Raw genomic sequence first — 25,614 nt, 5'->3', positions numbered from 1 at the left:
AACTTTCAAGTTCGTATGGCAAAAACAGGGAAAAATTGCAAAGTTAGAGTCTCTGAGGTTTCTGATGTTTCATAGACTAACAAAAGGTTGCTTTATTAGCAGCATTAATGAAGGAATCGCTTTATTGGCTTAGGCATACTGGTAGCTTTGTCGGTCCAAAGAGCTAAGAGTTCTTATTTCAATTCATGATTATGTTGGAGTAGTGAAGTGAAAGCCGTTGACCTTCTCTTAAGCAGAAAATAGAAAGTTTTTACAAATAGATTAAAGCATTATAAGGAATGTGATGAAGAACTAACTTATGATCAAATCACTTAAAATTTGAGTTTTCAGAATCTTTTTGTGCACCATTTTTACAACAGTAGTAGATTTTTTATAGACTTATTAATTGGTATTTAAAGTTATAACTTTAATAGAATGGTTATGTAAAATTAGGTCAAAATGATTGAAAAAACCTGAATTATTAGAATGGATAAACTTTCAGTTCTCCAAATGGTGATACATTAAGAGCAATATGAGATACAGGAAGTATCAAACTTTAGAGATGGTGTAATGCCACTCAGATGGTGTACCTTCCAAGTTGTTTTTTATTTAGGTAAATGAAATGCATTTTGCTTTTTAGAATCATTTTGAAAGGGCTGATTTGCTTCTGTTAATTTACATCAGAGATTAAAGCAGAAGGAGACACTGGGGGCCTGCTTCTAAATTAAAGTTCTTCAAATCAGTAGTTTTAAATACCAGGAATTACAGAACTAAGTATTATATAGGTGTATAACAGAATTAAGGTTTTTGTATAGCAGCAATTCATTTAAAATTTTAAATTTCTAAATGATGGAATATTTAAAAGTATAAAAATTACAGGGACGAATATAAAGTGCTCATGTATCCATACTGACCAAATTAACAGATATTAATATTTTGCTATAATTGTTTCAGAACTTTTAAAATAAATTAAAATATGGCTGAAGATTTCTAATCTCATTCTTTTGCTTCCAAGAGGTAATTACTAATCTCAAGGTATCTTTTAAGTTTTTTATACTTTTATGCACACATTTATATAAAAAGATAAATAGTATCGATTTGGTTTTAAAATGTAAATTAAGTAGTATCATATTGTTTACATACATTTGTAACATGCTTTTTTTCACTCAGTGTTCGAGATTTATACATGTTGATATATGTATGTACTTAAAGTTTGCTTATTTTACCCTTTGTATTATTATGTTTGTTCCATTATTTGTGATGTTAAGCTAGATTATTTGGTTTAGCTGGTGCTGCCAAATGTCTCTGTTGTAAAGGTATTACAAAGGTATTTTTCCCTTTGGTAATTAATCTATGCCTTCAGGCTGAATTAATATTGTTTCTCAATAACCTTTGACCTAATGATTTTAGTATCCTTTGTTGATTTTTGCCTGAACCGTTGATTATATTGATGCTTGAAAAATGATGATTTTCTAGTTTATTATTCTTCCCACATTTATTAGCTGGCAGAGTTTCATGGATTCTTTTTTTATTCAGTGGGCTAAGATCCATTATTGTTACATTTCTTTTGAAGGCTCAAAATGTTAAAATTCAGCAGTAGGAACTCATTCAGTCTGGTTTTTATGTCTCTTTGATATGTACCATTATTTTAGATCACTTCTTTACTTTCTGGCACAACAAAATGTTCCATTCTTATTACCTTATGCTTTCACTGCCCCTAGACCTGGAAACAGCTATTTATCCAGGAATCCCCGTTCCTCTTGTTGGGTACTTAAAAGCTACCTCATGAGCTCTGAATGTGTTCTGTATTACTGGTCGTCATTGCTTCTAGGGGTTCTTTTCATTGGACAGAGAACAAGGAGTTATACTTAAAAAAACTACTAATATTTGTGATTCCAGTCGAGTACCCCAGGGTCCTTCTCTTCTCCTGTTTCATATTTGGATCTCTCTTCTCCCACAGTGAGGATATTGGTTAACAGTAGCATCAATATACATATATTAATTTTCTCTGACCTATAAATATACATGATGTAATATTGGAATTACCACACCAATACTACTGCCAACAATAAACCCAGTAAGTAAAGAAAGTTGAAGATTTCTGTGCATTTTGTTCATGTAATATATCCCAATGAAGGTATGCATCAGAATACTATGCTCATAAATTATTTTAATTAGTGATATATTTTTATGCCACCAGTTTGATAAACACTAGGTTCATTTGTGTTTGCTTCTGTTCAGTTTTAGCGCCCCCATTATTGATTTAATTTTTTAAAAAATTTGAGACTAGTAAAACAGTAAAATGGCTAAAAGTCAAAACTATGTAAAAAGGCATTCTCAAAAGTCTTACTCCCTTCTTCTTCCCTGTTTTCTATTTTCACTCTCTGTAGGTTACCAATTTCATTAGTTTCTTGTTTATCCTTATGTGTCCTTTTATAAAAATAGGCATATTATGTGTTCATGCATTTCTGTTTGTATCTTTATTCATATTCTTATTTTATATAAACAAGAATGTGCTATATATACATATTCTCTATGAGTGAAGTTGAACATCAGCTTATTGAGCTCTAGGAAAACAGTTGTTGGTGTTTTTATTTGAATAATGTTATTCATTAACTTGGGGAAATCAGTATCTTTATGAGGCTAAGTCATACTTTCCAAAAGAATAGGGGATGTTTTTTCATTTGTTTACTTTGGTTTGTATCTTTCAGAAGTGTTCTAAAGTTTTCCTTTTAGAGGTTTTACACATTTATGTTTAATCCTAAATATGTTTTCTTTTTTGTTGTTTTTGTAAATACTGTTTTCTCTTCAAATAAGCAGTTTGAAACTTTTTCCTTTTAATAGGAGAGTTAAGCCTATTTATATATCTTGATATGACAGTGTTTCTTCTAATTGATACATTGCACTTACTGCTGTTTTATGATGTACTTACTTTTTTTCTTCTCTATGGGCTGTTTTTCTACTCTTTTTGAAGATTATTTTCTTATTTAGGAAGGTTGATGTTTTTGTTTTAATGGCTAACTTTATAATAATACCTTTTATAATATCATTAGGGTCCCTTTAGGCAAAGGCTTAGACTGCTGATAATTGCTTTGTTTGCATTAAATGAATATCCTCTGACATTCACTTATTACCTATTCAACTCCAATGAGCTGATTCTTCTGTTTTTTACTTGTTTTCTTCACATTAAAAAAATTGCATGATAATTTGTCAGAGAATATAATATTTGAGTACTATTCTTCTGTCTTTGTCCATATCTTTGTTTTAGTAATATATCTAAAATTAAATATAGTCAATGTTTATCCCACTGTTTAGTAAAGTTTTTGCCAAAGTTTTTGCTGTCTTTTTTTAATGGGATGAATCTCATTCTTTTGTAGATTGCTCAGAATGGGCTATGAATAGTATAGTCCCAGAGTTCTTGCATGTTTATTTCTGTAATAGACTTTGTAGTAATAAGGATACATGACTGGATATAAAATCCTTAGTTTACACTTTCATTCCTTGGGTTTCTAGAAAAAGATGCTACACTGTTACCTCACTTTGACTGTTGCTCTTCAGAAATCTGATGCCAGCCTTACCTTCAGTCCTGTGTAAGAGGCTTAGTGTTTTTTGTCTGGAGGACCCAAAGATTTTTTTCCTTACTTCCTTTTGAAGTTTTACTAGGCTATATTTTGGAGTTTATTATTCTGGGTTTTTCCAAGTGTATAGTAGGTTGTTGCCAGAATTAATGTATCTTGTACTTCCTCCTGCCCACCACAACATACAAATACATATTTGTTTTGGAAATACTCTATAAATTATAGTTTTAAATATTTATTCCTTTATTTTGCTTTTTATTCTTCAGAGTTTTCAGTTGTACATATAACTTCTTTAAAGGTATATGTTAATAATGTTTTTCTCCAATCATTTTTTTCTTCTATAGTTTTATTCTCTTGGCTGACATTTTCTTGTTCCTTATTTTCCTTTATATTTTTACTTGAATCCAACCTTACTTTTTTTTTTTTTTTTTTTTGCGGTACGCGGGCCTCTCACTGTAGTGGCCTCTCCCGTTGCGGAGCACAGGCTCCAGACGCGCAGGATTAGCAGCCTCGGGCCCAGCCGCTCTGCGGCATGTGGGATCTTCCAGGACCAAGGCACGAACCCGTGTCCCCTGCTTCAGCAGGCGGACTCTCAACCACTGCGCCACCAGGGAAGCCCCAACCTTCCTTTTCATTACTTTTTTTTTGGCCCTGCCAGAGTGTGGGATCTTAGTGCAGCATGTGGGTGAGATCTTAGTTCCCCAACCAGGAATCAAACCCACACCCCCTGCATTGAAAGCATGGAGTCTTAACCACTGGACCACCAGGGAAGTCCCTTTATTACATATTTTAAAAGTGATTTGTCTTTTTCTCAATCCCCCCCACCCTTCCTGAGCATGCTCAGTTCTTGTTTCATATCTTGTGTTTTGACCATTTCTGTTTTTGATTTTTGGTTCAAGATTTTTAAAAAATATGTAAAAGTCTGTTACAGATTCATTTTGGAATATTATTTTACAGTTTTCTGTTTGTGGATTTTTTTTCCTTTGGTGAGAATTTTCATTAGCTGGAGTGTTTGGACTTGGAATGTCTGTGTTCTTACAGTAGCTTTTAAAATTAGTGTTGTCTGCTATTTCTGTTCATTTCATGGCTCAGCATTACAACTTGTATGTAGATGGGGTGAGGGATTTGCTTAGTTTATAAGGTTTTCAGTTCACGAAATCGCATTTTTGTTGGTATGGTGCAGTATAATTTCTTTAATCTACAAGTTTTTTGTTTTTTGTTGTTTTGGTCTGTGAGGGGGAAGGGGTAGGTATATTGTACAGTTTTTGAAATTCTTTTTTGTTCTTTCAGAGTACTTAATTTCTACCCTTTGCTTCCTTCTTTTCCCTTCACCACCAGGCGTCTAAGGGGTACCCAATCCAAATTATTTTACTGTCTCCCAGAACTGTTGCCTTCCTGGGACTGCCATCTTTGATCCTGCGTACTTTACGTCCTCCTTTTCTGTTCTTTAGTAGCCAGTGATCTGATCTACCCTTGTCTCAGATGCCTTTTCTCAATATTTTCTATTTTCTATTTTCTCAATATTTTCTATTCACTTTTCTCAATATTTTCTATTCAATATTTTCTATTCACTGATAGCAATAATTATTTGTATTTACTGAAACAAGGGTTCAGGCTAACATTTTAGCACCTATTGTGTGTACTTATTATCTGATTTGTTCTTAAGCCGTTGTAACATGTAGGTATTACTATGCCTGTTTTACTTTGATGAAACTGAAGCTTAGAAAAGTTAAATAATTGTATTCAATAAATATTGAGTGCCTACTATATCTAAGGTTGTTTCCTATATGCTAAATGTGGAGTCATAAATAAAACTGATACTATTACAAAGATTTTAAAAAAGACATAATGATCCTTGATAATTATAAAATGTAGAATTGCTTGGTTATGTTGTTTGTTACATATATTTTAAATAGGTAAAGAAACACATTAACCAGAATTTGCAAAATAGACAAAAAAATAGAAACCACCTGCATAATCTGCTATCCTTTCCTGAAAAAATATTGTAATTCATATCTACTTCCTTGATAGTTACTTGGCATCTAATATTTATTGCCACAAGTTTATTTAATATTTCAATAATATGTCTAAGTGACATATGACAGTTTCTTTTTTATGTACAAAACAAAATGTAGTTGTATTGCATATTGTAAAGCAGATCATTTTTAGATACCACATGGCTGTGTTTTAGTAAATAGATTAAATAAAAGTGAACCTTTTTGGTTGGGTCTTAATGATATTGCATGATGGAAGGTATCTATATTGAGATTATGTTTATATCTGTATCCTTGTTTATAGAAAAGGGATATTCATTCTAACTTTGCTCTGAAGTCATATGTTATGGGCTGCTGTGGGGCTGGGGAGTTTCCACCAATAATATAATATATCCTAATATTGATAATGTAATGAGTAGATATCATTCTACTCTAAGGAAAAGAATAAAAGGAGCAGAAAATGATAAACTTGAAGTGCATATACAAATTTCTCTTTTGTAAAATAATTCATTTACACTTGGAAACTTGATTAAGTAATTTGGGTTGTTTGCTGTGATATTTTGCTTACTGGAATGCCTTTTTAAAAGAGGTATGCATGACCTGAATGTTAACTGAATATTTTCCATATGGAAGTAATTGGAGATAGGACGCATGGGACTAGAGACTGAGAACTTTTTGAGTACAGAGCTGTGCAGCCAAGTTTTACTTTCCGTGGCTTATTCCCAAATATTTATGCTTAGAAAAGTTTCAAGTCATCTTATTAGTTACCCCATTGGAAAGTTTGGAATCTGCTGTATATTTTCTTAAATACATAAGCTTATTATTATGCCAAGGTTATGTACATTGGTGTATATTATTTCTTTTCTTAGTGCTAGATAAAATTTGTTAAAACAGGTTTTGGTGCTTGAGAAAATGTATGTTTCCAGATTTTCCTCATTTGTAAAGATTATTATTAAAGATAAAATAGAAGACAATTCAAAACTTTTGTAAAATGACCATTAAAGATAAATTAAATGATAGGTTAAAAAGATCATTGTTACAATCCTTTCAATTATGAATGAAAACTACGTAATTATTTAGTAACTATAAATGTCCACTGTGGTCATATTTAAAGGAAAACCAAATACTACTTTTAGTTAGTTCCTGATTTAAAAATTATTATTTTGCCAAATTTTGTTAAAAGTATTGGAAATACACACACACACACACATACACACACACACACACACACATACATATCTCTATATATGCTTGTTTCTATTCAGTTATTATGAACTTATATTTTCTGTCATTATGAACTTAACGTTAAAGGAAAAATATATCTTATGAACTAGTATCATTTGATTTTACTTCTCACCTTTACTGTTAGTTTCTTGTTTTTAAAGAAATTTATGAGGTCTTACTTTTATACCTGATTTAAATAGGAACTTTAAATATTTGACTGTTTAACCATAAAGTATTTGTCTATCAGGGAATATATTAATGTGTATTTTGTTTATATTGTCTTGTTCTCGATTTTCTAAGGTCTGCTTTTTATGTATAATTCCCTAGCATTTGGTGGTGTGGTCTAGTATGGTCTAGCCTGTGTGAAGGGAGAGTCATGTACCCAGAAGATAAATACTATTTGTTAGAGCATCAGTTTTACTTGAAGAGTTGGAAAAAGGGAACATTAGGCAATTTAACTGTTAAGTAATTAGAAGGTTATTTATATAATAGAATGAATTCACAAATAATACAAAGTTGAATGCAAAATGTGTGTTAATTTTTAATGTGAGTCAAGCATTCCAAACAATTTGGCTTTCAGGTAGGCTGTTTCAGACTGTACTTTTCATTGTCACAGGTTAGATGGAGCTGAAGAGTAGGGGGGATAAGATCGTTATATGTTTTTTACTTTTACCTTTGGTGGTTTTTTGCTAAACTGAAATGTGAGAAGTATTGTCCTAAGGTATTTACCCCTAACTCTTCAGCTGCCTCTGGATACCTTCTTTGTGCCTAGGATACCTTCCTAGGAAATCAGTTTGCCAGCATCTGCTTATCAGGACAAGGCCTGTTTCTGGGTTGGTAGTATAATACCTAAAGGCTTTCTTGTCTTGAGGTGTATCATCAGCAGAAGTTTGTCTTCCTTTCTGTAGATCTTTAGAATTTTAATCTTAGCCCTTAGATAGTGCTTTCAGTCTTTTTTGGTATTTTTATTGTCATTACTATGTTTAATTTTGTTAACTAGAATCTGCATTTTCTTTTTTTCTGTCCATTTAGTTGGGCTTTATACTTTTCTTTGCAAAAATCTTGTGTCCTTGAGGTAAATTTGCATCTGAGCATTTAATAATTAAACAAATTACCATTGTGAGTGGATTTATTTTATATGAATAGTGTGCCACAACTAAATTGTACTACGGTTGATTTTTCCTTTTTGTGGAGCTTTTACAGTGTTGACAGTATTTTTGTTTGCTTGCTCCCCCATATGTATAGCTAAGTAATTACCAAAAAAGGTGTTTTTTGCCATATTTATTCTGTAATTGCTACTGTGCAATTGAACTGCAAAAGGAGGACATTCTCACAGTGGTTATATGTCACTGCAATAAAGTGATCAGTTGAGACTTGTATTGATTTAAGGAGTATGAAGGTGGTAGTGAAAGATATAAGACCCAGGCTTAATGAGAAGTATGTTGTAAAAAATTGGCAATTGACAAGAACTGTGAGGAATTTAGAAATACTTTTAAGGTTTGTGGAAATGTTGAAGAAAAGCGATGAGAGCATAACTTTATAAAGGTGTAATTGTGTAGTGAAAAGGATTATAAAAATGCAGGTAAATTGTACTGAAACCTATGTTTTGTAATGTTTTAATAACTGGGGCAAGTAAGATATTTTAAAAGTATCATGTGTTTCTTTTTAAATTTGTTGGTAGTTTCTATGAGACTGTCATCAGAACATTGAGGGATTCCTTTCAAACTGTTGGAGGCATTGTGGAAGCATTCCTTTGCAGTTTTGTAGCAATCAGGCAAGAAGCTTGAGAGGATAAATGCTGAGTGCTGTGTCTTCTTTGTTCAAGAAATAGAAATGCAGCATGAGATTTTTAAAGTAAAATTTTACATCTTTTACAAAAAATTATGATAGTGTGGAGTTTTTTGAAGATATGTGAAGGATAAAATAGGATTTAGTTCTCTATAAGGTAGGGATAAACTGTCGATTTGGATTGTGTTGATTTGTGAAATATTGTAATTAGGGTAAATTGAATGGGTGATGGGCAGTTTGAGAAGTGATTGCTAATGCTTTTTTTTTTTTTTCGGTGAAGATATTTTATTTTTCATAAAAATATAATTGTACAATGCTCTTCAGAGAAAGAAAAATTCCTTCAGTGCCCCAAAATACCATGTGATTTAGTAGTAATTTTCCTCTCCTTTAAAACTAAAAATGTAATTGATAATAGGCAACTGATTTCTTGTGAAACATCGCATTTATGTTTTTAAATTTTATTTGCCTTTGTTTTAACTAAAGGTAAGTCTGGTTTTAACCTATAGTTTTTGGAATGAGCCAAATCAAGCCTATCAGTTCAAAGATGATAAAATAAAATGCTAAATGGTGATGCTGATAGATACTGTCAGATAGCTGGTAAACAGTGATATCAATTTGCTGCAGCAAGATTCTGATTCCGATATATTAGAAAGATTTTAGGTAAAATAGAAAAAAAATTTAAGAACTTCAAGTATATCCTAAAATTTGATCTAGTCAAACTTATTCCATATTATACTCAGTTGCTCTAATATACAACGAATCTATGCTAAATTAATGACAGAAAATTAATGACTGGTCTAAATTTTCCCCCTTTCCTTTCCTTCTTTGGGAAAAGGAAAAAGGAAACATTACTCTGTGTACTCTACAGAGCAAGGAGAACAGCAGAACAGATGAAAGGGGACTGAGCTCACTGACTCTTCAACCGGCTTCTGTTCTCTCTCAGCCTGTATGTTGTCCTTATAGGTGAGTGAGAGATGCTAGGATTTCAGCATGCTGCTCCTTAACTGGAATGGGACAATTACTTAATTTATAATTCAAGATCTGATATCTATGTAACAACTTAAAACTCTTGACTAGCTGAGACCTTGCTTTTTAGATATTTTTCACCAGTCTGGCTCTAACTTTTCCACCTCTAAAATTAAAATAGAAAACAGCAACAAAAAATAACAGAATCCTAAGAAAATATATCATTAGCATTATTCAAAGATGCTAGCTTTTCAAATACCAGTTTTTACATAGTTATCATTAATGAGCAATCTGTATTAGATTTATTGCTGACTGAACAGTGTGTAGTCACTGAATTCACTATGCATCTTTTGTTTTAGGGGAAGACTGCTGTGCTTACATCCTTATTGTCCTCTCTGGGATTTTTAGTGTATTACTAGAAATCATGAAGTTAGATAATTTTCCTAACAAACCTTTGTCTAGCCCTGTAGGTTCTTTAGATTTGGGATGGATCTATTGGCTCTCTGCTTCAAAATAGGTCCTAAATCGTGATCATGGTCCTTCTCTTAGTGTTTCTCTGTCTTATTTTAGTGAGATGTGTGACCTCTGGGGAGGTCTCCTTACATTTAGTAAGTTGATCTTTCTCTTTTAGGTAGATAAGCCAAACTTCTCTTGAGGGAGAGTTTTTTTGCCTGTATTTTCTAAAGTGCCTCTCAAATGAACACTGTTGTTCATTTCAAAAGTTGCCCAAAGTGGGAACCTGTAAGTCTTAAGTTGTTCTTAGTGAAAATATACAATTTAGAAAGATAAGTACCTGAATTAGAAGAAGTGGGTGTCTGGCTTGGGGGTGGGTTGACTGATGAAAAAAGTCAGTTTTGTGCAAGTGTTGCTTTTGCACCTTATGTCTTAGAACCACAACTGAATGGTTGGCTACTTCCAAGTAGAAACCTGATAAATCCTGGCTGGTTGGAGGTTTGGAGAGATCTCTACCAGGCCAGACTCGTAGGTAAGGCAACCCAAGACTGAGGAAAGTTATTGTAAGGTTTTGATGAGTCGTCTAATGTTTGTCCAAAGGATACTCAGACTCTGGGAATTGTTCAGGGAACTAACCTGTTGGGGCCTATGCCATTCTGTTCCTCTGAACATTGTCTTAAGAGACTTATATGACAGACCCCACCCCCAGCTCAAGACAAATCTGTCTTATGCAAATAAGACAGATTTCCATCAATGATACAAGTTTTCAAATCTGATCAAATAATGGTATCATTTAATTTAGAGAGAAGTTAGGTTAAAAAAATAGTTATTAGGTAAATATAATGGAAAAATAAAAGGATATACAGATGAAACTTTATATTTTTAATAAAGAAGGTATACCATTGTAAGTATCAACGTAAAAAGTTTTAGATATGTAAGAATATTTATTTGGAAGACTTTTCTTCAAACGGTTACTGGTTTTTAATAGTCTTAAATTTTTTCTGAGAAACAGGGCCAAGTGGTGTGCCTTAAGGTTTTTATGAATGCCTGTCTTGGCCATACAATTGCTTTTAAAATCAACTTCTGAGTTAGCTATTAATACTTTTAATATGTGTGAAGTTATACATTTGTGAACCTAACTTGAGCCTATGTAGAACAGGCATTGGCAAGACTTCATGCAAAACTTTCTCTGCTATTAATAGAAAATCATAAGGAATCCCTTCTTGGTAAAATTTATATTTACATTGAAACTATTCTTAAAACTTATTAATACAAAATAACCAGACATATTTACTTTACCTTTATGCAGTCTATAGAAATAAATTGAAATACATTGTTAGGAGATCCAGATTTTCAAATGAGTGAGTTACAGATCATTAGTACAATGACCTGGAGTTATTTAACTGAGAAGTGATTTTTCATCTATTTTATTTTTTTTTAAATAAACTTTTAGGGACGTCCCTGGCGGTCCAGTGGTTAAGACTCTGTGCTTCCAATGCAGGGGGTGTGGGTTCAATCCCTAGTTGGGGAACTAAGATCCCACATGCTGCAAGGCGTGGCCAAAAAGTAAAAAAAAGTAAAAAAAGTAAAAAAAAAAAAAAAGAAACTTTTAAAATAATTGAAGTATAGTTTATATACAGAAAAGTTTAGGTGAACTTTTCTATACTGATGAACTTTTACAAAGTGAACACACCTTTGTAACCATACCTAGATCAAGGTATCCACTCCTCTGAAGCCTCCCTCTGTTCTGCCCCAGTCAAATAACCCATTCACCCGAAGTTAACTACTGTTCTGACTTTGTGATCAGAGATTAGTTTGGTTTGTTTTTGAATTCAATAGAATAATATATAGGCTTCTCCTCCCCTCCCCGCCAGCTGCTTCATATAGCATTGTGTTTGTGAGATGTATCTTAATTTTGTGTATGGCACTAGTTTTCTCATTTTCACTGAGGTATAGGAATCCACTGTATAAACTACAGTTTATTTCTCCTTCCTACTGCTGACGGACATTTGGGTCGTGAGTTTTGGGCTCCTTAAATAATGTTACTATGATAAATCTTGTACATATCTTTCTGTGCACAAACATATACATTTCTATTGATTGTATACACAGGAGTTGTATTACTTAGTCATTGGGTATGTGTATTTTCACCTTTAGTAGATATTTCCAAATAGTTTTCCATACTGGTTATACGAATTTCCATTTCTACCTGCAGTGCATGAGAATGCCATTTGCTGCACATGCTCACTTACATTTGGTATTCTCTGATTTTTCGATTAAAAACTAGCCATTTTGGTGTGTAGTAGTATCTTATTGTGTTGTTTATCTGTGTTTTCCTGAGGATTAGTGATGTTGAGTACCTTTTCAATATGCTTATTGGTTTTTGAAATTATCTTTTATGAAGTTTTTTTTTGGTCTTTAGCTTATCTTAAAAACTGGGTTGTCTTTTTCTTGGTGATTTAAAGTTGTTTTTTTGTTTTTTAATATTTCATACATGAGTCCTTTGGACATGTGCATTGAGAAGATCTTCTCCTACCCTGTAGCTTTTTCATTTTAAGAACACAACTTTTTAATGAAGTCCAATTTGCTGTGTTTATCTTTGTGTCTTGTTTAAGAAATCTTTGCCTACCTCAAAGTAATGACAGTATTCACCTGTCATCTCACAGCTTTATTGTTTTAAACTTTATTGTTCAGGTCATACTTTCTTCTTCCCTCCTGTTCCATGGCCTGTGGATGGATGTGATTCATTTGACTGATTTTGATTTTAATAGTAGTAGTGATAGAAAATATACTGGTATGGCTTACTCATAAGAAAATGTTTTTATTTTATTTTTATATATGGCATTATAATTTCTGTATGATAACTTATTGCTAGTTAAAATAGATGATTTTTATTTTGTTGATTCTTTAAAAGGAATTTAAAAACTTTTTTTTTGGTCTGACTCTAAAAGAGGCAATCAGTTTTACTATATACTATGTCATGTTCTGTCTTATTTGTTTTGTTTTTGAGGAGTCATAGTGTGATGCCTTAAAGACATTGGATTGTGCAGTCAATGGCAGCTACTATATTTAAGCAGATGAATGAATCTCTATAAGGTTTGGTTTTGTAATCTATAAAATGGAGAGTAAATAAGGTGATTAAAAAAAGTGTGCGTAAGTTTTTTCAAATCTTTGGCAATGTGCCTGACAAACACTAAGAGCACTATAATATTTAGTGCTTTTTTCTTGAATTTTTGAACTTCATTTTGAAGATTATTTTGACCTGAGACTTGACTGAAAGGACATATACTATGTTTATTATAAAATTATTCACAGCTAACTTTTGTAAGTAGTAAAATTAATTTGTAAGTTTATGCATTTCTTTTTATTGTGGGTAAAATCTTAATTTTTTTTAGTATCAACATAAGGTGGATTTAAAAATACTTATGTTAATTTTTTAATAAAATAGAATATAATAAATAAAATAAATAGAAAATATATATTAATAAATATTTTAAAATATCTTTCTATTTCATTGGCTCTACTTTAACTCTGTAGATGCTACAGTTACATTGTCTAGCTGCTACTTAAAAGGTGGTAACTAGATACTAGAATGTAGAGCTTGGCATTGTATGTTGATGGTTAGGAATAATTTAACATATGGATGCTTTTCTAAGACATTGTTAGTATGCTGTTATCTGATTTGTTATAGAGCTCACTCTTTTTGTAGTCTAGTAACTGCCAATATCTGATAATTCATTAACTTTTCCATATATTACATTTAAACTTTCAGTTGTTTATAAGGTTAGGAAAAATTTTGTTAATCATTTGCCAAAGTTCAGCACGTGCTTTGGGTTTTAAAGTAGTGTGAAAAAACAAATTGCTGTCATGAAAATGGGATTCCTGCATACACTTTACAGATTAGAGGTAACTCCGAAGTTGAAAAATTATTCCTGATATATTTATTTTTTTATTATTTAGGGAGTCTCAACGAGATTTTTAAAAGGCTATCAAATATTTGGTAAGTACATATTCTCCATGTTAAATACTTTGCATGTTACTTAAGTTTACATGTATATTACATTAATGGCATTTATAATAATAGCCTGTGTAAATTATAATTTATATTTCTTTTAATTTTTACCCAGTATTGGAATTTCTTCTCTTTATATTCTGATCCTCTTCTGATTCTTTCTACACATTGCATCAAGAAAATTCTTCTAGCATGCAGGCTAAGTATTAAAAGAGTTCAAAGAAAATAGTAGCCTTCATGGGCAGAAATGCTAATACTTTGTGAATGAAACAGGATTTTCCTCACTTGCGATTTTTGTAACAGTTTTTGATTAGCTGTTGATACGAGTACAGATATCAAGATTCTTCAGCCATCCCTTACTCTACTCCTTACATTAGGTCCAGTTCATCACAATAAGCCAATGTGAAGACTCCGATCAGACCTTATGCTGTTTCCTATTTGGGCCACTCCAGTTTCTTTGTAATAACATTATAATATGAAAATTTGATAAGGGTCTGTAATTAAGAATTTCATAAACTTTTGATTTCACTAGATAGTGCTTTTACTGTTTTTACTTTTTTTTTTTTTTTTTTTTTTTTGCGGTACGCGGGCCTCTCACTGTTGTGGCCTCTCCCGTTGCGGAGCACAGGCTCTGGACGCGCAGGCTCAGCGGCCATGGCTCACGGGCCCAGCCGCTCCTCGGCATGTGGGATCTTCCCGGACCGGGGCACAAACCCGTGTTCCCTGCATCGGCAGGCAGACTCTCAACCACTGCGCCACCAGGGAAGCCCTACTTTTTAAAATTTTTGAGTGAAAGTGGGAGAATTAATGTCAGAATGTGTTTCACTTCACTATATAGGATTTTAGAGTTTTGTGCTGTGGTGATTATATAGGTGTAACAATGCTTTGGTTGGTTACTCATGATAGATTTAAAAATTTTTGGATATACTTCAACAGTGAGGGGAAAGTATCAAGTGGCATATGTAGATTTTGATTATTTTAATATAGTAATAAAATTTTTTTAAGGATGAATACATTTACTTGATTAGCTAAAGGAAATTTCCTAGATACATGAAGAAATATTTAATCATTAATTTCTTTTATTATACTTTTTATGTGTTTGAAACAATAAATATTCAACTGAATGATATTTCTAAAATTCTGTAATAATCATAGTTAATGTAAGTATTCAACAAATTATACCACTCTATTTACTGTATATTTATAATAAATATAACATTTTTAGGAGCAAATGATGTTACAAAAATCTCTTAAAATTTTACTACTTTAAAATGTGGTAACTGATTTCTGGTGATGTATTAAGTGGAAAAAGCAATTTACTGCCGTCTTTTCCCCCATTGATGCAAATATTTGAGTTAGTTTGAGTGAACCATATTCAGAGTTGTGTATTCATTACTGCTATCTAGTTTTAGACATCTCCCCCCCCACCCCCTAGGCAACCAGTAATATACTTTTTCTATGAATTGTGTATTCTGGACATTTCTTATAAATGCAGTCATACAATATTTGTCATTTTGTGTCTGGCATCTTTCACTTAGCATAATATTTTCAAGGTTCACCCATGTGGTAGCGTGTATCATTTATTTTTATGGCTAAAAAAGATTCCATTGTATACCACATTTTGTTTATCCATTCATCAGTTGGTGGGTTGTATCTACGTTTAGGCTATTAGGAATGCTTCTGCAGTGAACATTCTTGCATAAGTTTTTGTGTGCACTTATGTTTTCATTTCCTTTGGGTGTATACTTATAAGGGGCAGAGTTGCAGGTTAGTATAGTAACTGTGTGTAACTCTGAGGAACTGTCAAAATGGATGCACTGTGTTACAATCTCACCCCAGTGTATGAGGGTTCCAATTTCTCCACACTCTTGCAGACATTGATTGTTACACTGTCAATCTTTTTTGTATTTTAGCCATCCAGATAGATGTGAAGTGGTATTTCATTGTGGTTTTGATTTAGATGTGAAATGGTATTTCATTGTGGTTTTGATTTTCATTTCCGTAATGACTAATGATGAGCATTATTTCATGTGCTTATTGACCATTTACATATGTCCTTTGGAGAAATGTCTCTTCACATCCTTTGCCCATTTTTTAATTAGGTTGTCTTTTTATTGTTAAACTATACACGTTCTTTATATATTCTGGAAAGTAGCCCCTTATGAGATAATATGATTTGCAAATACTTTCCCCCATTCTGTGGATTTTCTTTTCACTTTCTTTCTGGTGTCCTTTGAAGCACAAAAGTTTTTAATTTTGATGAAGTCTGATTTATCTCTTTTTTTCTTTTGTTGCTTATGCTTTTGGTGTCATATTGCAAAATTATCTTTAAATAAATATTCATTGATAGTCTAGGTCTGTGACAAGGTTTTAATTATCACAGGGCTGTAAAGCATTGACATTTCCTGTGTTTGACAGCCAAAGCCCAAAGGAAGCAATTATCCTTGTATTTGTGCTTCAATTCCTCAGCTAATTGTTTTAAGCAAAACATTATGTTTTGATTCCATGTGTTGCCATGAAAACGTTAGCTGTGTGTGATATGTTTATTGATATTGGTCTCATGGATTCATAGTTAGTTTTTTAGATTGGAGAAGAACTAAGTATTTAGTTTATGTGGTGTTTATTGCATATTTGATTTCATACCTTAATAAACCATCGCTTTTTAGGCTAAGAGTATTATCAGCTTTTTAGCTTTTTAGCTTTTTAGCTTTCCTGTGAGGAAAAAATAGATTTTGAGAATCTTATTGATTTTAATCTTGTGCAGGTTATTTGTAGCAGTGATATTTTGATGTTTTTGTAAACCTACATATGGAATACGTATATTTTTCTTCTGCTTTATTAAGTATGTACCTTTTTAATTTTTATGGGACCATTTTAGTTTCTTATTTTTTACATTATGTGGTTTTTAAATCAACTGGAGGTATATTTCAGGATGTATTGGCCTGTAATGTCTAATTCAGTTTTTTAGAAAAATGGCATGTGACAATGAAGTGTCACTACTCTTAGTAGATTGGCTTTCTGTGTAAGGGCAAGAGGTTGTAATACAGTATAACAAATATATTTTTATTTGGGGAATTTACTTTTGTATCTTTCATATTATCTAATAGTATTCTGTGTTAACTTCAGGTTAACCAAAGTCTATTTTAATGAAATTTTATAGAGCTAAGATCATTGATATTCTTCTTGTTAGTTGATTTGAAATCATAGTGTCCATTGATGAACAGTCCTTAAGTGCCCATTGGATGAGTGATATTGTTCTTTACATTGATGTGTGTTATACTATCTGTGGACATTTTGCAGTGGAAAAGGAAATAAAAACTGACATCTCATTCATGGTGGTATTAATTGTGGTGGTATTAATTGTGATAAAAATAAGGAAAAGATTTAGCTGAGAGAGTTACCTCCTCCTATGGTTATATGTCAGATATGGTGATTAAGAGGATTTTGATGATCTATTTATGGCTGAATTAAGGTGAAATGGCTTTTGTGCACTATTCTTTCCCCCTTCCCTTCTCTTGTTCTAAATGCTTATTTACTAACATAATAACTGAATATATATTAATTCTCTTTGAGTATTTATATTTGAAATGAGGTTTTAATATTAGTAGAGACCTCTTTTTCTTACAAGGGTAGGAAGGATTACCCTTTAGTTAAACCACTAATTTGTCACTAAAGTCAGTAAGGCCTGCCTTATACTACAGGGGGCAGCTTCTCAGCACATATACTAGAGTTTGCCATTCCGCTGATCCATAATACCTTGGAGATATTGGTCAGGGTTGTATGGATAGAACAATTAAACTATTCTTCATCAGAGGGGTCTTTCACTACTTGCTTTTTTTTTTTTTTTTTTTTTTGCGGTACGCGGGCCTCTCACTGTTGTGGCCTCTCCCGTTGTGGAGCACAGGCTCTGGCCGCACAGGCCCAGCGACCATGGCTCACGGGCGCAGCCGCTCTGCGGCATGTGGGATCCTCCCGGACCGGGGCACAAACCCGCATCCCCTGCATCGGCAGGCGGACCCCCAACCACTGCGCCACCAGGGAAGCCCTTTCTTTTTTTTTTTTTTTAATTAATTAATTAAATTTATCTATTTTTGGCTGCGTTGGGTCTTCATTGCTGTGCGTGGGCTTTCTGTAGTTGCGGTGAGCGGTGGCTACTCTTCGTTGCGGCAGGTGGGCTTTTCATTGTGGTGGCTTCTCTTGTGGCTCTAGGCATGCGGGCTTCAGTAGTTGTGGCACGTGGGCTCAGTAGTTGTGGCTCGCGGGCTCTAGAGTGTGGGCTCAGTAGTTGTGGCACACGGGATTAGTTGCTCCATGGTATGTGGGATCTTCCTGGACCAGGGCTTGAACCTGTGTCCCCTGCATTGGGAGGCGGATTCTTAGCCACTGCGCCACCAGGGAAGTCCCTCTTTCACTACTTTCTAATCTCAGGAAAGCTCAGCTAGACTTGAATTATTCTAAATGTCACACTGTTTTTTGCACAAATGTCTGAAAGCTATCGCACAAGTAGTATGACTTTTTTTTTCTCCCAATACAGTTACTGTAGTAACCACATCATGCAGAGAAGTTTTCCTAAAAGCTTTTTCTTTCAGAACTTACTTTTAAAAAATTTTTTTTAATTTAATTTTATTTACTTTTTTTATACAGTAGGTTCTTATTAGTCCTCAATTTTATACACATTAGTGTATACATGTCAATCCCAATCGCCCAATTCATCACACCACCATCCCCACCCCCCCACAGCTTTCCCCCCTTGGTGTTCATATGTTTGCAGAACTTACTTTTTAAATGAAAACTTAATCCAGATTAACTCACATTCAGTCTAGTAGCCATCTTAATTTTATTCTTATTAATATCTAAGATTTCCATTCTCTTGATCTTTCTTCAGAAATTTCTCAGTCTATTAATCCAGGGGTCCCCAGTCCCCGGGCCGGGAGCCAGTACTGGTCCAAGGCCAGTTAGGAACCAGACTGCACAGCAGGAAGTGAGCGGTGGGCAAGTGAGCGAAGCTTCGTCTGTGGTTCCCCATTGCTCACGTTACCGCCTGAATCACCCTCCGCATCCCCATGGAAAAATTGTTTTCCACAAAACTGGTCCTGGTGCCAAAAAGGTTGGGGACCACTGTATTAATCTAAAGAGTTACAACCGTTCATTTCTTCTGTTTTATCCCCTGTTCGTGGACTGCTTTATTTTGCTAGAGTGATACCAGTTTACTGTCTTGAGAGGTTCCTAGTATAAATTCACATTCCCCCGGCCCTGCCCCAGTATAGCCTCAGTGCTTCTTGGTCATCTTTATCTCTTTTTCATCTTCTATTTCATTCCACATTATTAGTTATTTGGAACCTTTCCACTCTCCTCAAATGACCAGTCCTGTCCCTATTTCGCTTATTCTTTCTTCATTTCATATTTTATACTCTTTCTTTCCCCAGTCTAAGTTTACTCAAGGAATAAAATGTTTTCATTTCTTTCAAAAGCTAACATCTATATTCTCAGTCTTATTCCTCCTTTCCTTCACTGGAACCTTGTTATTCTTCCTTTTATGCTCCATGCCGGGTTCTCTGCCTTATCACACTAAATCTTGAAAAATATCTTACTTCTATTATTTTCCTATCTTTCCCGTTATCACTGAGCTTGTTTGATTTATAGTTGTTGACTCTAGGTGTCCAATTTCTCAACTTTTATTCAACTACCTTCTGCAGTTTGACTATTGTTTCTACTAGTGTTCTGCTTCCTCAAATGAAAGTAAACCACTTTTCTTACCTACCCAGATAGACATTGGTTAGGTTGATGATAGAATGTTCTGTATCATCCCCCAAATAAGACTGAGTTCCAATTGCTAATCTGTGTCTTTTCTTTTCTCATCCTGTCCTACCTTTTTCAGCATTTGGTATTTTGCTTCTCCTTAACATTCAGTTCTCCCTTGTCTTCTGTAATACTTTAATGGTTTTTCTACTACCTCTCCAACTAAATGCTTGCTTTCTTTGTTATTGCTTTTTTCCTTTACATACCCCTTATGTATAAACTGGGTTGAAGCTTTGCTCCTCCTCATTATATATCATTTTTAGGAGGTGGTCTCTGCTTTTATTATGTAAATTATCACAAATTTGTGATGACTCACAGATGCCACATTTTCCTTTATTACGTGTTTTACTTGAGTCATTAGGTCTTAAGCACCACAAAATTAAATTAATTTCTCAAGCTGAAAATATTGCCTCGATATATGCATGGAACTCAGTAAACACTTGTTGAATCACTGAATGACTCATCTTAGTCTCCCGGTCTGTTTAGTCTGTTCTTTTTGTTTTAGATAACAATTTTAACCATTCACCTATTCTCATATTGCAAGGCTTATAACATCTTTGACCACCTCTTGTCTGTGCTGGTTAATATTAGTTATCGTATTTTGGTCCTAAGCTTAACTAATGAGGCAGATGATATTCCCATTTGCAGATGGTAAAAATAAGGATCACAGAGGTTGTGATTTGCTTATAATTTCACAGGTAGTGGTGGAGTTGAAAATTAACATCTGATTCCTTATCACATGTTTTCTGGTTTTCACAGAAAACATTCTAATGATAAAAGCAGTATGATGGACAAGAAATTATTGTCAGTGTACTGTGTGAGTTAAGGTAGAGAAAACAGGAAGGTGGGAATACTTTAAATTGTTACGTGATGAGATGAAGTCCTAATTTGGTGGGAGGAATGAAAATCAAGGATGTGAGAAGTTTGTCCCTGAAGATTAATAGAATTTTGACATCTGTTAGTGATGCAGGGATGCCGGTAAAGTATTGAATGATCCCTCAGATAACAGTGATAAAATCCGGATAAAATATTGAAAGAAAAACTATTTAAAAGCAGCAGAAAATGACCAAAAGGAGACAGAAGTCAGCTGAGAAGTTATCCTTTAAAGCCTGAAAATACAATGTGTAAGAGTTGTACATTTGTGGTTTTCTTGCTTTTGAGTGCATCCCAACCTCCTGTATTTCCAGTAGTACAGGACAGAAGTTAAATCTAGCCAAGTAGCTGGAAATTTATTGAGGGAAATCCTAGAAGCAAGTGAACCACTGAAAAGTAAACAAAAACTGATGGAATTTTTTGCCAGCCCACCACCATTACAAGCAATTCTAAAGGAAGTTCATCAGTCTGAAGGGAAATGGCACCAGATTTCAAGTGTTATTTACAGGAAGAAACCAACATCAAAAATAGTGAGTAATTGGGTAATTATAAAAAACTATATACAGTTGACCCTTGAACATTATGGCATTAGGAGCACCGACCCTCCACACTGTTGATAATCTGAATATAACTTTACAGTTGACTCTCTGTATCTGGGTTCCGCATCTGAGGATTCAACCAACCATGGATTGTGTAGTACATATTTAGTGAAAAAAATCGATGTATAAGGGGACCTGAACAGTTCAAATCTGTGTTGTTTAAGGGGAGCAACAGGCTCTGGACGCGCAGGCCCAGCGGCCATGACCCACGGGCCCAGCCGCTACGCGGCAGGTGGGATCCTCCCGGACCGGGGCACGAACCCGTGTCCCCTGCATCAGCAGGCGGACTCTCAACCACTGCGCCACCAGGGAAACCCTCCACTGTATACTTTTATTATTAAAAAAAAATTACTGATTAAAGCAAAACTTATAATACTGTATTTTTGGGTTTGTAATGTATATATGAGAACAACAGCACAAAGTTGGGGGTGTTGTGTTCTTGTATTTCTCTGATGTTAATGTTGAGCATCTCTTCATGTGTTATTGACTATTTGAATATCTTTGGTGAAGTATCTGATCAAGATTTTAAGAATTGACATATTACACAGTATTTAATATAACATGTCATAATAAGACCTATTATGACAAATTGACATACTAAGCAATATTTAGTCTTTTTTTTTTGGCTGCACTGTGCGACTTGTGGAATCTTAGTTCTCTGACCAGGGATTGAACCTGAGCCCTTGGCAGTGAAAGCACTCAGCCCTAACCACTGAGCCCCCAGGAATTCCCAACAATGTTTAGTCTTCTAACTTATGAACATGGTATATCTTTCATTTATTTAGATTGTTTTTTCATTTCTCTCAGTAATGTATGGTAGTTTTTTTTTCTTAAGGTGGTAAAAAAAAACTGAACTCTGTACACATTAAGCAATAATTTCTCATTTCCCCCTCTCCCAGGCCCCAGTAGTATCTAATTTACTTTCTGTCTGTATGAATTTGCCTATTTTAGATATTTCATACAAGTGTACTGTCATCCAGTATTTGTTCTTTTGTGTCTGGCTTATTTCACTTGGCATAATGTTTTCAAAGTACATCTGTGTTGGAGCATGCATCAGAATTTCCTTCCTTTTTATGGCTGAATGATGTTCCATTGCAGTATTCCACATTTTGTTTATCTGTTCATCTATTGATGGACACTTGGGTTGTTTTCACTTTTTGGCTGTTGTGAATAATGCTGCAATGAAATTTGGTGTACAAGTACCTGAGTCCTCTTTTCAGTTCTCTTGGGTGTATATCTAGGAGTGGAATTGCTGGGTCATATGGTAGTTCTATGTTTAGCTTTTTGTGAAGCTGCTAAACTGATTTCCATTGTGGCTTCAACATTTTACATTACCATCAGCGATTTACAAGGGTTATAGTTTCTCCACATCCTCATCAGTGCTTGTTATTTCCTATCTGTAGTACCTTTGTGGGGCAGATTCCTTAGGATTTTCTACATAAACAATCATGTGAACAGAGACAGTTTTACTTCCTTTTTGATCTTTTTGCTTTTCTTTTTCTTACCTTTTTGTTTGGAATTTCTACAATATAATGTTGAATATAAGTAAGGAGAATAGACATTCTTGCCATGCTCCCAAACTTAGGGAGAGTATATTCGATATTTCATTATTAAGTATGTTGTTAACCATAGGACTTTCATAGGTACTCTATCTGGTTGAAAAAGTTCTTTGCTGAATGGTTTTGTTTGTCTGTTTTTAATCATTAATGGTATTTGATTTTATCACTGACTTCTGCATCTGTTGCCACAATCATATAGATTTTCTCTTGAACTATTAATGTGGTTGAATTACATTAATTATTTTTCATGTTAACTCAACCCTGCATTCCTAGATAAACTTTACTTTGTCAGACTGTATTACTGTTTATATGTATCACTGGATTTGATTTGCTGAAAATTTTGGCAAAACTGGAAAGTGTCCTCTTTTCCTCTATTTTGTATACTACTGGCATATGTTTATATGCCAAATATATAGTTTGTGTAAATCTGGCATATGTTTTCCTTAACTGTTTGGTAGAATTCACCAGTGAAATCATCTTGGTCAAGAGTATGTTTTGAAGGAAGGTTTTGGATTTATGGATTTTTTATTCTTCCTGGTTTTATTTTTTTATGGGTAAGTCAGCTGTTTTAGTAATTGGTGCTTACCAATTGGTGCTTACCAAATGGTTAATCCATTTTTCTGTTATGAAATCTGGTTACTGGATTGGATTTTTTTCTCTCTTTTCAAATAGTAGTTTTATTCCTCATTCAGTTTCCTTGGGTTAGTTACAGTAATGAAGAGAACTACATCTTAAGTATTTAGTGATTTAAAAATATGTAAATGGACTTATATATACTACCAAATGTAAAATAGATAGATAGTGGGAAGCAGCCACATAGAACAGGGAGATCAGCTCGGTGCTTTGTGACCCCCTAGAGGGGTTGGATAGGGAGGGTAGAAGGGAGACGCAAGAGGGAGGAGATATGGGGATATATGTATATGTATAGCTGATTCACTTTGTTATACAGCAGAAACTAACATACCATTGTAAAGCAGTTATACTCCAATAAAGATGTTTAAAAAAATGTAAATGTATAAATTGTCTTCGGTTCACCCATGTGTCCCTAGGTTTGAACTGCTTTTTCCTCCCTGTTTTAATGTTTTTGCTTGGATGCTAAAGAGGACTTTAGTTCATTGTAGTTTTGTACTGTAGGATTCTTATAATAGCTTTTTGTGTATATGTCTGTGTGGTCCTATGTTGTAGTATAGTCTTGCCAGGGAAAACTTGATTTTGTTTGATTTAAGGTCTGGTGAATGCCATTCTTCCTCCTGTACATTTACTGCTACCCCAGCACAACCTTATATATAATAAAAACAAATTTCTTTCCTAAACTGTAATATGAACTTTTGATCTATAATAGTTTTAACCTAACTCACAGTATACAGAGTAGGCAAATGTGAAAAATACCCAGCTGGTTATTTGGCATATGGCAGTTTAATAAGTTAAAAAAATTCCTCTTATTGCCTATTTTGAAATTGCATAGTGTTTTGAACTAACTAGTGTGATTTGAACCTAAATTTTAATGTGAGGCACGTTCTAATCCTGCTTCTCTCACTTACCTTTCTCACTGTGCATTTCGTAATACTTTGATTATATTCTTTGTACTTTATTAGAGATCCATTTTTTATTTTCTGTTGCACTTTCTGAAATTTGTTAGTAATTTTTTTTTCTTCTCCTAATGTTACATAAGATTTGAATTCCTGGGACAAAACTCTGGTAACAGTGGGTAATTCTTTTAATATTAGCACTTCTTTCTCTCATTCAGTTATGTAGTTATTGCCTGGCAAATGTCTGAAAAGATCTTTTAACACAAATTTAAAGATTTCTGTAGGTATAAGTAGCAGACAGTTTGTTTGGTTTTGGCTAAAGTAATCTGAGCTGGGGATATATTTCATTTAATTTGGGTGTAGTGGTATATATTTATATGGAGATCAGTCATGACCATGTATAATTGTAGGGATGTGTTCTTAATGTCCAGTGGCTCTAGCCATTGAGACAGGAATGTATAAGGCTAGAGCGCATATACATTATGAAAGTGTCCTGCGATGGTCGTTACTAGAAGTATGAGTACACTACTAGTAGCAGCAAAGGAGAAACTAGGTTTGAAATTTACAAAGTCAGAATCAAGTCTATGGAAATGTTTACAGATACATATCTAAAACTGTAAGATTAGGTTTTCATCCTACTCATTCAAAATGTCTGTACTCCTGTATAGAAAATAATACATAATGTAATGTGTATATTGTATATTCACCAAATATTTTTCCTATTTTAGTTGAAATAGCATATTTAATAAAATTAAAATATGTGATTTCATCTGCCTATTGGAACACTTTAGTAAAGCAAGTATGAAATAATAGACTTCTGATTTGGAAGTATGTTGAAGGTGTATTCTTTTGTCATATTTACATTTATTTAAGAATTAAGATAAAATTTAGATTAAATTAATGGAATATGAAACAAAAATGGTTAAAGATGTGCCACAAGTAATTAGAAGTTATTCTGACATTGCAAAGTGAATTGTGACATAAAAATGTTTTGATCATGCAAAAACAGTAATTCATTTAAGAGGAAAAAATATAAACAGAAGTAATAGGCTCTTGGTTTTTTGATAGTCCAATTAATGAAAATGAATCTTATGAAAATATTGGAAAAATATTTAAATAACTTACTTGTTTGAAACCAGAATCTCTGATCAGTGAACATAGCATAAAACTCATAACCCACCAAGAATGACATTGATGATTGTCTTATCATCAATGAATGTCTTAAATTTAGGGTATGTAAGATTAGTTACTGCACAAGAAA

General features: G+C 33.6%; 1 protein-coding gene across 1 annotated transcript in view; it reads left to right on the top strand.

Moving 5' to 3' along the window:
- The window catches only part of FBXW7 (F-box and WD repeat domain containing 7), a 206,311-nt gene that overhangs the window by 45,254 nt on the left and 135,443 nt on the right, over positions 1 to 25,614 (top strand). Inside the window, exon 2 of the mRNA XM_082653928.1 lies at positions 13,943 to 13,982. The gene's annotated coding sequence lies outside the window, so the exon portion shown is untranslated. The remainder of the gene's footprint in view (positions 1 to 13,942; positions 13,983 to 25,614) is intronic.

Source organism: Grampus griseus, assembly GCF_964374135.1.
Source record: "Grampus griseus genome assembly, chromosome: 4".
NCBI lineage: Eukaryota > Metazoa > Chordata > Mammalia > Artiodactyla > Delphinidae > Grampus > Grampus griseus.
This window is presented reverse-complemented; position numbering and strand designations above follow the sequence as displayed.